Source organism: Solanum tuberosum, unplaced genomic scaffold (assembly GCF_000226075.1).
Source record: "Solanum tuberosum cultivar DM 1-3 516 R44 unplaced genomic scaffold, SolTub_3.0 scf00002, whole genome shotgun sequence".
Taxonomy (NCBI): Eukaryota; Viridiplantae; Streptophyta; class Magnoliopsida; order Solanales; family Solanaceae; genus Solanum; species Solanum tuberosum.
Window position 1 is genome coordinate 6282848 of NW_006238928.1, and position 11779 is coordinate 6294626.

General features: G+C 35.4%; 1 pseudogene; it reads left to right on the forward strand.

Moving 5' to 3' along the window:
- Window positions 1–9765: 9765 nt before the first annotated feature.
- LOC102587848 (probable methyltransferase PMT6) lies at window positions 9766–11458 on the forward strand (annotated as a pseudogene).
- Window positions 11459–11779: the final 321 nt, after the last annotated feature.

Sequence of the window (11779 nt, forward strand, 5' to 3'; positions counted from 1 at the left end):
GTTTCCTTAGATTATGCATGTTCTTAATGAAATTCATGTCTAATAAGAAAATGAGTTTTCATGCTTTATATTCCTCATATTGTTGTGCATTTCGTATGAGTTGACTATTTTGACTTCATGAGATGTGTTGATGAACATGCTTTAGTATACTTTTGAGAAAAATTGTATACTTGCTCCATGATGTTGTGTTGAGCATTGTTTTAGTTGGAGAAGTGAGTTCCTCCTATGAAAATGAGAATGTTTGAGTTTGGTGCATATTGGGTTCTAGATGAAGTTCCTACTCCCTTATTATGTATTGATCATGTTTTAGAGGGAGTTGAAGTTGCCTTCGTGAAGGGTACATGTTTTGACTAGTACAATTGTAAATTTTGCATGTTTTTGATGTTTCATGCATGATGGGCTGCTAGTCTTGACTTTTTAATTATGTGAAGTGTCTAGATCATCATTCGAGAACGAATGATCCCAAGGGAGAGAGAATGTAACATTCCTTAAATTTGATGATTTAACTAGAGCCCAATGTATAAACTAGTAGCCTAAATAGGGTTTAACGTAATTGTTAGAGTCATAAATAACCTACAGTACTTAATTAAAGTGTTTTTGGGTGTAGACGTCAAGGCATGACCAACCAAGGACAAACCAAGAGGTTCTTGAGGAGGGACATGAGATAGCCCAAAAAGTTGTCTACAGGCAGCCTCCAACGAAAGGCACCCACGATCCATGGGTGGACCCATGCCGCGTAGGTGGGGGTCGTGGGTCAAGGCTACACCTCCCCTACATCCCCCAAAGTCTCTAACCAATCCACGAATTGCCAGCACGACTAGTGGAGCCACCCATGTTCAGTGAGTGGGGTTTCGTGACTGAGGACTGTAAGTTGGTCATTTAGTTTTAGTTGGAGTTAAGGAAGGGGATTAGGGTCAATTAATTAATTATGTAGGGTCGTTAATACTAATTAAAACCAACTATTTAAACCTAATAGACCCTTAAAACAAATTCAATTAGTTCATTCATTCAAGACCCTAAAACAAACTTATTCCATGATGTTTGCGCCATCAAGACACAACTTCCGATTCAAGTGTCTACGATGGTACAATAGTTTAGTAACCCAACTAAGGGTTGGGATCGACCCAAGAGAGTGGTTTTGAGAATTTATAGGAAACTACAATTTCGTTCAAACTAGTCATAGCTAAAGACATTAACGAGTAAAAAAAATTTAAATTAGAGGGGAGACACAAGAGTGTCAACTAATAATGGGGGAATTTTGTCACAGGTAAGGTAAAACCAGCAAAATAAACAAGGGTTTCTAAGCAATGAGAGGGGAAACTTGGGATGTGACGGGAATACGGATCAAGCTAGATTATTGAGTACATGCTTTCGATAGAAGATTCATAGAGTAATTGTGACTAGTCTAAGCTTTAAGGGGGATAAGCCCTCTCTCAAGCAACTTACCCCGTTTCAAATGCGTTCCTCTCGGACAACCACTTGACGCATGAAGACCAGCCTATGCCTTAACCCATTCACTCTCTCAAGCTGAGTGTGTGGACATGGGACAAGGGTTCATTATCTCGAGCTGAACCTCTTGTCCACCCACTCACATTGACCATGAATCTAGTGGTCTTAGTTTTACGAACACTCTCTCGAACAAGCCGAAAACACATAAATAAACCTGTATTTTCAACTACAAAATTCATTAAATTAATCAACAACCAATAAATGGAATCACAATTAAACTACGATTAAACTATCATCAAGTAAGACCCAACAATTATCTTAACCTACATTCACTAAATCACACCCTAAGAATTGGGATTTTTAGCCACACATCAAGAGATAGAAATTTATACCTAAATGAGCTTGCATTCAAATGGGTCTGAAGATTTATGTATTGTTACAAGCGAAGAATGAAAAATCCAAGAAACCCAAGTCCAAATCCTTGGAGATGAAACCATCTTTTTCTTCAAGTCAAGCAATGAGAGGGGATCCTTGGGATGTGACGGGAATACGGGTTAAGCTAGATTATTTAGTACATGCTTTCAATATAAGATTCATAGAGTAATTGTGACTAGGCTAAGCTTTAAGGGGGATAAGCTCGCTCTCGAGCAACTTACCCCGTTTCAAATGCGTTCCTCTCGGACAACCACTTGACGCATGAAGACCAGCCTATGCCTTAACCCATTCACTCTCTCAAGCTGAGTGTGTGGACATGGGACAAGGGTTCATTATCTCGAGCTGAACCTCTTGTCCACCCACTCACATTGACCATGAATCTAGTGGTCTTAGTTTTACGAACACTCTCTCGAACAAGCCGAAAACACATAAATAAACCTGTATTTTCAACTACAAAATTCATTAAATTAATCAACAACCAATAAATGGAATCACAATTAAACTACGGTACAATAGTTTAGTAACCCAACTAAGGGTTGGGATCGACCCAAGAGAGTGGTTTTGAGAATTTATAGGAAACTACAATTTCGTTCAAACTAGTCATAGCTAAAGACATTAACGAGTAAAAAAAATTTAAATTAGAGGGGAGACACAAGAGTGTCAACTAATAATGGGGGAATTTTGTCACAGGTAAGGTAAAACCAGCAAAATAAACAAGGGTTTCTAAGCAATGAGAGGGGAAACTTGGGATGTGACGGGAATACGGATCAAGCTAGATTATTGAGTACATGCTTTCGATAGAAGATTCATAGAGTAATTGTGACTAGTCTAAGCTTTAAGGGGGATAAGCCCTCTCTCAAGCAACTTACCCCGTTTCAAATGCGTTCCTCTCGGACAACCACTTGACGCATGAAGACCAGCCTATGCCTTAACCCATTCACTCTCTCAAGCTGAGTGTGTGGACATGGGACAAGGGTTCATTATCTCGAGCTGAACCTCTTGTCCACCCACTCACATTGACCATGAATCTAGTGGTCTTAGTTTTACGAACACTCTCTAGAACAAGCCGAAAACACATAAATAAACCTGTATTTTCAACTACAAAATTCATTAAATTAATCAACAACCAATAAATGGAATCACAATTAAACTACGATTAAACTATCATCAAGTAAGACCCAACAATTATCTTAACCTACATTCACTAAATCACACCCTAAGAATTGGGATTTTTAGCCACACATCAAGAGATAGAAATTTATACCTAAATGAGCTTGCATTCAAATGGGTCTGAAGATTTATGTATTGTTACAAGCGAAGAATGAAAAATCCAAGAAACCCAAGTCCAAATCCTTGGAGATGAAACCATCTTTTTCTTCAAGTCTTCAAAACCCTCTCAAACATAGAGAAAAAATATCAAGAAGTACTATTCTATATAAAATTTATAATAATTCTTTCATACTAAAACTAAAATTCTAACTAGTAATTATAGTTTTCACTGATTTATGCTGCAGCGGATCGTTCAGCATCGTTAGTCGGAATCGCCGATCAACTTGGCTATTTTCCCTTTGGAGTAGTTCATCGCTATCTTGCACCAGCTTTCAGCATCGTCGTGCTCTGGGTTATTGGGCGGGCACACTGAAACAAAAGGCGAATTAAGACCTTTTGGCAACTTGCCAAGTGGACTTGGTGATCCTCAGACCTTCATTTTTTCATTCTTTTCAACCTTTTCGTTACTTTTTGCAACATAGTGTCCATGCTTTCCTTCAAACTTCAAATACCTGAAACTTAAGAGTTTTTAATCAGATATTGAGACAAAATAAGTATTTGAGGACACAATTTCTATTAAAAATATAGCCCTAAATGAGTCCAATTTGTGGACTCATCAACACCCCAACTTAAACTTTTGCTTGTCCTTAAGCAAACTCAAGTTCAGCCATTCAAAAAGGGTATCTCGAACAGTACTACACAAGACTCACTCATGAATGCGCACAACAAGACTAAATTTATTTAAGCAAAGATCAAATGTGCACTCAAAGATTCAAGTTGTGACTCACCAGTATCAACGAATCTCATGCTCACAATACTTTCTTCAAATTCAAGTTCAAGCTCAACTAGAGTGTTCAAATGCCTTCATACAAACAATGATTCCATATTCACACAAAAGGTTTCACAGTTTAATGTTTTGGAATCAGATGCAACACTCACACTCACAAAGAAGAACATAATACATAATTTCACCCATAGGTTTGCTCGTATTTTCCAATCAACATTTGTTTCAGCTAACTCAGGATCAAAAAGGTCTTTTCAAGGCTTGTAATGGGGCTGAGTGCAAATGTATGGTCATATAGGCTTAGTGACTTTCATGCTCATGAGATGTGGTGCTCACAACACTTCCTTCCCTTTTCCTTCAACATTTTGTTTGGTGCAGATGAGTCATCCTATTATTCGCTTCCCATGAATTGTTAGGAAACCCCATTTCTTTTGTACTTTATTCCACAACTTTCTTTTTCATTCTTTTTCTTTTTCTTTTCTGTCTTTACTTTTCTTTTCTTTTTTATATGGAGGGGTTCCATTTTTCTCAAAATCATGGGTAAGATGGACTTTCTTGCACCTCTTGATTTACCTTCTCTTTTCACCACACCCCCAACTCAGGCTTTATCAAACTACCACAACTTCATGAGGATTATGGGTGATGGATTAATAAAGGTCTAGTTTTCATCAAGTTCTTCCAAAGAAAGGTAAGGCTCAAGGGGTGTTCAAGAGAGAATCAAACACTAGGTAGGTCACAAAAGAGGTATATGTCAAATTGGTTCACACTCTTCGAAGTTGCCTAAGATCATATCAACAAATAGCATCACTTGGTTGACCGGACCAACAGGGAAAAATTCTAGGATCTATCATGCATAGTTCACAGGTAAGCTCATCACACTAGGCATTGGCATTATAAGTTAAACAAGACTCCACACTTACGCTAGTGTGCAATGATCATCACAAGAGAATCAATTCGATACTAGGCTAGTCATAACGAGTTGCAAAAGAGTTCACATATTGTCTATGCAACTTCATTTGGACTCATCGTAGCCGTACATTCATGTTCGTTCGATTGAGAGCTCTATTCAAGTCATCCGTATTGATCAGAACCGACACTCAAGTTTTTACAAAAGAATAACCACATCCAAGAGCATATAGCGGGTGGCAAAAATGTGCCAAAAATTCAAAATTTTTTGAAAGGGTCAAAGTCGTTTTGCAATTAAGACAAAAAGGAGTCATAAGTTCAAACATTCACAGAAAGCAGTATTTACACTACAACATTTTAGGCCTATGGCCACACTAATTCTGGACAACACTTTTAAAGTGTTGCCTAAAATACTTTTGGGGACGCTTTCAAAGCGTAGCCCAAGTTTTTAACTTTTAGCTACGATAATATTGGTAACACTTGTAAAGTGTACTCTTTCATGGTATAAGTTACAGTTTGTAAGTGTTGTTACAGTATGATATAATTGGCAACAATTATTTACATATATGGCCACAGTTTTAGAGTTTCCTATTTTTATAATTGTAAAAATAACACTTTACAAATGTGGCTTTAATGTTTTCATTAAATTATTAGTATGCCTCCAACATTTTTAACATCAAAACTTGTTCTCCCTCCAATTTTTATTGGGCAAAAAAATTAAATTAATAAAACATTAAAACTTGTTTTCTCCCAAATAAGAAAAAATCTCGTCACTTTCCTCACTGAAAACACGCTTTTCTCTGACTGAAGAACAATAGCTTTTCTGAAGAACTAAAGAACAATACGATTTCCCACACAGATTTCCATCAAAATTGATCACAGATTCCTTGTTGAAGACACAAATTTCCTCACAGATTCTTTGTTAAAGAGTTGTTCCGTCGAATTTCATAGATGAACAAAGTGCTTCACACATGAACACGCCTCACGTCTTAAAGCTTTAGGGTTGTTGGAATAGGGTTTATCAGGTAAGAAATTCTATCTTTAAAAGTTTAAATTCTAGCTTTAGGGTTTTGATATTCTTGTGTATCTTTGAAAGTCTAAATTTTAACTTAGGGTTTTGATATTCGTGTGTTGTTGATACGAATTTTGTTGATTTTTGGGAGTCTAGGAAGTTTGTTTCTTCTCTTGAATGTTGAATATACCAGCTGAAGCTAAGTCATCTTTCTCTGAAGAACTGAGCTGAAGTTAAGTCGTCTTTCTCTAAAGAACTGAAGAGATGAAGCTGACGATACATATGCTTCTCTTCTCCCTGATACAAATTTCGTCAAGCCTAAGTAGCTACTCTACTAATCATCTAGTACTAAAAATAGTCTTCTTGTCAATTGATTGAATTTTTGTTTTGTGTTTAGAAGAGGAGAATAAGAAGAAATTGATTACTTTGGGTTGTTGGAATAGAACAAATCATAGGTTACAGCAAGAAAGAAAGTGCCGAAAATCGTGAACCCTAGGCATATTCAGTAGCCGAGATAGAGGGAATTACTAGTCGGAAGCATTTGAGTGAGTTAGTATCTATTGTTAATAGCTTGTTTTAACTATCGATATAAACCCCTCCAAGTTAATTCCAAAGCACATTGTACAATTGTAGTATCAACTATGAAATACTTAAACTTCTCTATTAACCTCAATGCTTCTACAAGGCTATTACTTTTTCCTCTCATTCGTTGCCTTTCTCCTTCAATAATTTGAATATATATGCTCTTTAACTTGTAGGAAATGGCTGCTGAGCCTACAAAAGAACATGTTGATGTTGCTAACACTGAACCTGTGGCATCATCTACTATAATGAAGAAAAGATAAAAAAGAAGAAAAACAAGGGAGTTTTTTCAATGATATGGAATAGTTTATTTAGGTCCAAAAAGGACAATTTTGAGAAGAGATTGCAACATATTTCCAAGGAGGAGGCTGCTGTTATTGCCAGAATCAATAAGCGATCCCAAAATTGGAGAAGGATGACAAGGCGTCTCATTGTACTTTCTGTACATTTTTGAGGTAATGTACTGATTTCTAGTTTATGTTGTGATGTAGAAAGTCAGAGCACAAATCTTTTATCGTTAAACAGATTTATCTTTTCTAAGCTTTTTAATTGGTTGTTTTTATCTGTATGTTCGTGATCACCTGGCTTTCGACATATTAAGTTTGTTTTGAATGCACTTGAGCAAATAATGAAGTGATTGAGTGGAGAGCCATGACAAATCTAAGTGTCAATTTGTGTGTGTTAAAAACTACAACATTTCTCTTCTAGTATTATTGTCAGAACATGGTCACACTATTTTTGTCTACTCCTTCTGCCTTATTACATACCTTCCCAAATAGATAAAATGTTTATTCCTACTAGCCTAGTATAATCTCTTTATTTTTTTCTGCCTTCTGCCTTATGATGTTGCTGGATTCTTAATAGCAGTCGTGAAGAAATATAATACATTCTAACTTCTAAATGCGCAAATCTAGTTGATGGTCCTTCCTGAATCTATTTATTTTTTCCTAATTATATTGAGCATAGGTGAAAAGCAATTTAGTTGTCTGATGAGCTGTTTAATTATATCATTTATTCCTTTTCAATGTAACACTGACTATATCATTTATTCCCTTTCAATTGTGAACAATGAAAATTGCGTTAAGAACTAATAAACTCATAGTGTAACCAATTTGAGATGTTAACTTTATATCAATATTGAGAAGACCAGATAATGTCATGGAAGATTCAAAAAATATACATATGAAATTGTAATTTTTTATATGGAACTGTTGCGAATACTATCTACAAATTTCATATTTTCCAGGCATCCTGGTGGTTTAAATTATATTTAGCCTACACTTGTTGAAGATGTTACTTATGCAGGTTATTATGTAGCTAATTGATAATCATTGCGTATCATTTATGTTATATGGGTATCTGACTACTTGAGTTGCTTATTATATCATCACATGTACATTATATATTTACTAGTTTTATGGGTGTCGTATTGTAGCTATTTCAACGTTTAAGTTATTGCAGTGGGTTATGTTATCATGACAACATGATCCCTTGACTTGAACTGGAAAATGAGGGCATTGCGAGTTTTACGAATGTTTCCGTTGCATGGATTATCCTTCATTACATATTCAACGATTGGAAGTTTTACAAGGATGTGTAAGTAATTAATGGTTGTTAGCTAACCAAAGTTCTCATACTACTCATTTCATAATCGTATTGGCTTACATACTCATTTATCCCTTTTCCTTACTGTCTCTGCTTTTTGATGCTAAATGTGATTTAGAACTTTGATTTTTACGGAAAAATGGTAATTGCCTGAGAGATTGAGCTGCTTGTCATCTCAATTACTGTTTCTAGTTCAGCGTGCCACATGATAGAAATCTGTGATGTGGGTACCTTTTTCAAATGTCACGGCAATAACAGACCCTTCATATCATGTGATGTCTATTCTCAGATAACCTAAACAGCGTTGTTGACAAGGATTTCTCCATTATGTTATATTTTTTGCTGTCAATTTCTCTTTATCATGACATACAGACTTCAATTACATTAAGAAAATGGAGGCAAACTATACAACTATCGAATTATGTTCCTCTTGATCTCTACATTCTATCTTCCTTAAATAATTTGGTCTTTTTCTTTCTATCATTTTCACACAAGGATGCATGTTGGGGTGGGGTCAGGTTTAGGTTCAAATTTGAGCTCATTCTTGAATCCTCTTTATATTTCTCCTCCATATTTTATTGAGTTTCATATAATTTTGGTTCTGATCCATATTATGAATGCAGGTGCTTTGAAGTTTAAAAACAAGGTGTCTCTTTCGTATCGGGTGTTACCATTGAATATTCCTAAAACAGGAGTTAATGTATGTCCTTTGAAACATAATGAGTATATCCCATGTCATAAATTGTCTTATATTAAAGATCTTATACCAAAACTAGATCTTTCAAGGAAAGAAGATTTGGAGAGGCATTGTCCTCCACCTGATAAGCACTTGTTTTGTTTGGTGCCACCTCCAACTGATTATAAGATACCTATAAGGTGGCTAATTAGTAAAGACTTTGTGTGGCGGAGAAATGTGAACCATACACGTCTTGCAAAGGTAAGAGGTGGACAGAATTGGGTGCATGAGAAGGATCAACATTGGTGGTTTACAGGTGGTGGAACTCATTTCAAGCATGGGGCATCTGACTATATTGAGAGGTATGCATGATCTATTTGGTCTTTCCCATTCCCACCTGTCAGTCTTGAACTTGCAGCTTTATGAGAATTCATTTTCTTCTGTCAAGAGCAGATGAAAAGAAATGGATCTCAAATTTATGATGACTTTCCTCTGCCTAAGCATTAGTGGGTAGATTTACCCGGTGCTTGTACTGATGTTGGGAAATGCAGTACCAACTGTAATAGTAATGGTAAAAGAAAAGTTAACAGGAGTATATCCCTAGAAGATTGTCTCCTTTTACGTGCCAAGACCCACAAAATATAAAAATTAAATTTCATTGGTTAAATGTTTCAAAATACCAACAACTCTCTTTTAAAATGAAAATTCCAACTTTCATTTTTTATATTTTCCTTCTGTTTTCTACTTGATCATGTTTGTTTACAAACTCCATCCAAATCCAAACAAAACATAGTTTGCATTTATGCATGATGCTGTTATTATGCCATTCTTGACAACTGCATAGTCTACATGAGAACTATGTTACTCGGACCCTCCAAAATTATTGTTACACCGTGTCGGATCCTCAGGTAATGCATAGCTTTTAGAGGATCCAATACACACATGGTGGTATTTTTAATGAGTCGAAGCAACATAGCATGAAAATTCTTTGGTAGCTCTATGTGTCATGTACACGTGGTAAATATTCAGTTTGGATAAAAAAGGTCCATGTGTTCATTCGCTAATTTCCTGGGTGTTGGTGCATATGGTATTCTAGTCAAGGAAGTGAACCGCCTATTAAGATCAGATGGAAATTTTGTCTATTCAGCTCCACCAGCTTATAGAAAGGATAAGGATTTTCCACAGATATGGGACAAATTAGTACATCTAACTTCTGGAATGTGCTGGAAGCTCATTGCACGATAAGTTCAAACAGAAATTTTGGTTAAGCAAGAAAATAATTCATATCTCAAGCATAATGCAGAGGAGAAACTTGTAAACATATGTGATTCTCAGGATGATTTTAAACCATCATGGAAAACACCTCTGAGGAACTGTATTACCCAAGTGACACATTATCTAATACAAAGAAACTGCCACCTCGGCCATAACGTCTTTTAGTGTATTCCCAAAGTGTTAGTCGGCTAGGTTTGTGAATTCTATTCCTTGGTGTTCTATTCAATTAATTCATTATTTTGTCGCCGGGTTGTTTAGTTTTGGCAACAATCTTAAAATGAATGAAAATGTAATACGATGTAAAGTTTTATATTCCGTCAAATGAGTCTTCTATAATATCCCTTCAGATTGGTAATCACGAGCGAGAAAAACACCCTTTCTTCATTTAGTTTACGTAGTAGTAATTATGATTGTAGTAACACCTTTATTTTTCATACTATGAGTGTTTCCTCTAATGTCTATGGTACCATCAAACTATAGTATAATGGGTAAATTTTTTACAAGAATCTTAGTCATGATCATATACTTTTGATTAAAGTAATTGATCAACTAGATGTAGTTAGGAAGAGTGCAACTGAGCTCCAGATAAACTTTGAAGCCATTTTCTTTTAACATTGGTAAACGTATATGAGTAATTATTTGTTTCTTTCTTTTGGGGAAAGAATGCTTGCTTAAACATGTTATAATTTGTTGGTTGCAGGTATTGATCGAGAAAAGTTCTTAGCGGATACAATTTACTAGCAAGATCAAGTTCGCTATTACTGGAGACTGATGGATGTAAACGAGAAAGAAATACGTAATGTAATGGACATGAGTGCTGGAAATGGATCGTATCCTTCGACCTCAGGTAACATATTTCTTTCAGAATTTAATGCTTGTGAGGCTACATAATGTCACTCAATTCATAATATTTTGTTGCTCATTGTCATGGTCCTCGCAGTAGATTCTTTCTTTGGTCTGTAAAAATCCAAAGATCTACTAAGTTAGTTACATGAGAGAGATTACTCCAAGAAAAAAGGTTTCGTAAACATCTAAACTTAAAATGTGTATGGGGAGTTAGAAGTTCTTTCAAAACATCTAGAGTTCTAGGCTCATTCGAGCTGATAATATTTGGATGAAACCGACTGGTTGCTCTTATCCACGATCATTCATACACTGTTAATCTTCAATCTGGAACTCAATAAATCTACAAACTGGAACTGTAATCTACAATCTGCAAGTTGGAACTATAATATGTAATCTGGAATTAATCTGGAGCTGGAATAGTAATCTGCAATTTTGTTTTAATTTGCCTCAGAATCTACAAAGTAAACTCAAAAAATCTGCAGTCTGTAATATGCAATGTGAAACTGCTGCAATCTGGAATTAATGTGGAACTTCTTGCCTCTTCTATAACTACTGCAATCTGATTTTGTTGTACATTTTAAATGTGTAGGGAAATGGAGGTGATCAAATTTTAAGAGTCACAAGTCAATTTGATCTCATTGAAGTGGATGATGAAGAGTTTTTTGAACTATTGTAAAAGTTTAAATACATTATGTTTGATTTTGTGAAATATATTCATTGCTAGAATATATTGACCTATTGTAAGAGTACATTTTGAACTATAGTGTACACATATTTAGAATATTGCTTTATAAGTGTGTGTATGTATGCAAGACATACTATCTTTTGAAGTTTATTACAAATCTATATGTTTGAATTACTTATTAGCCATTTTAATGCTTGAGATTATTTATTGCAAAATAAATTTGGTGTTTTTTAATTAGAAATTGTGGCATATAAA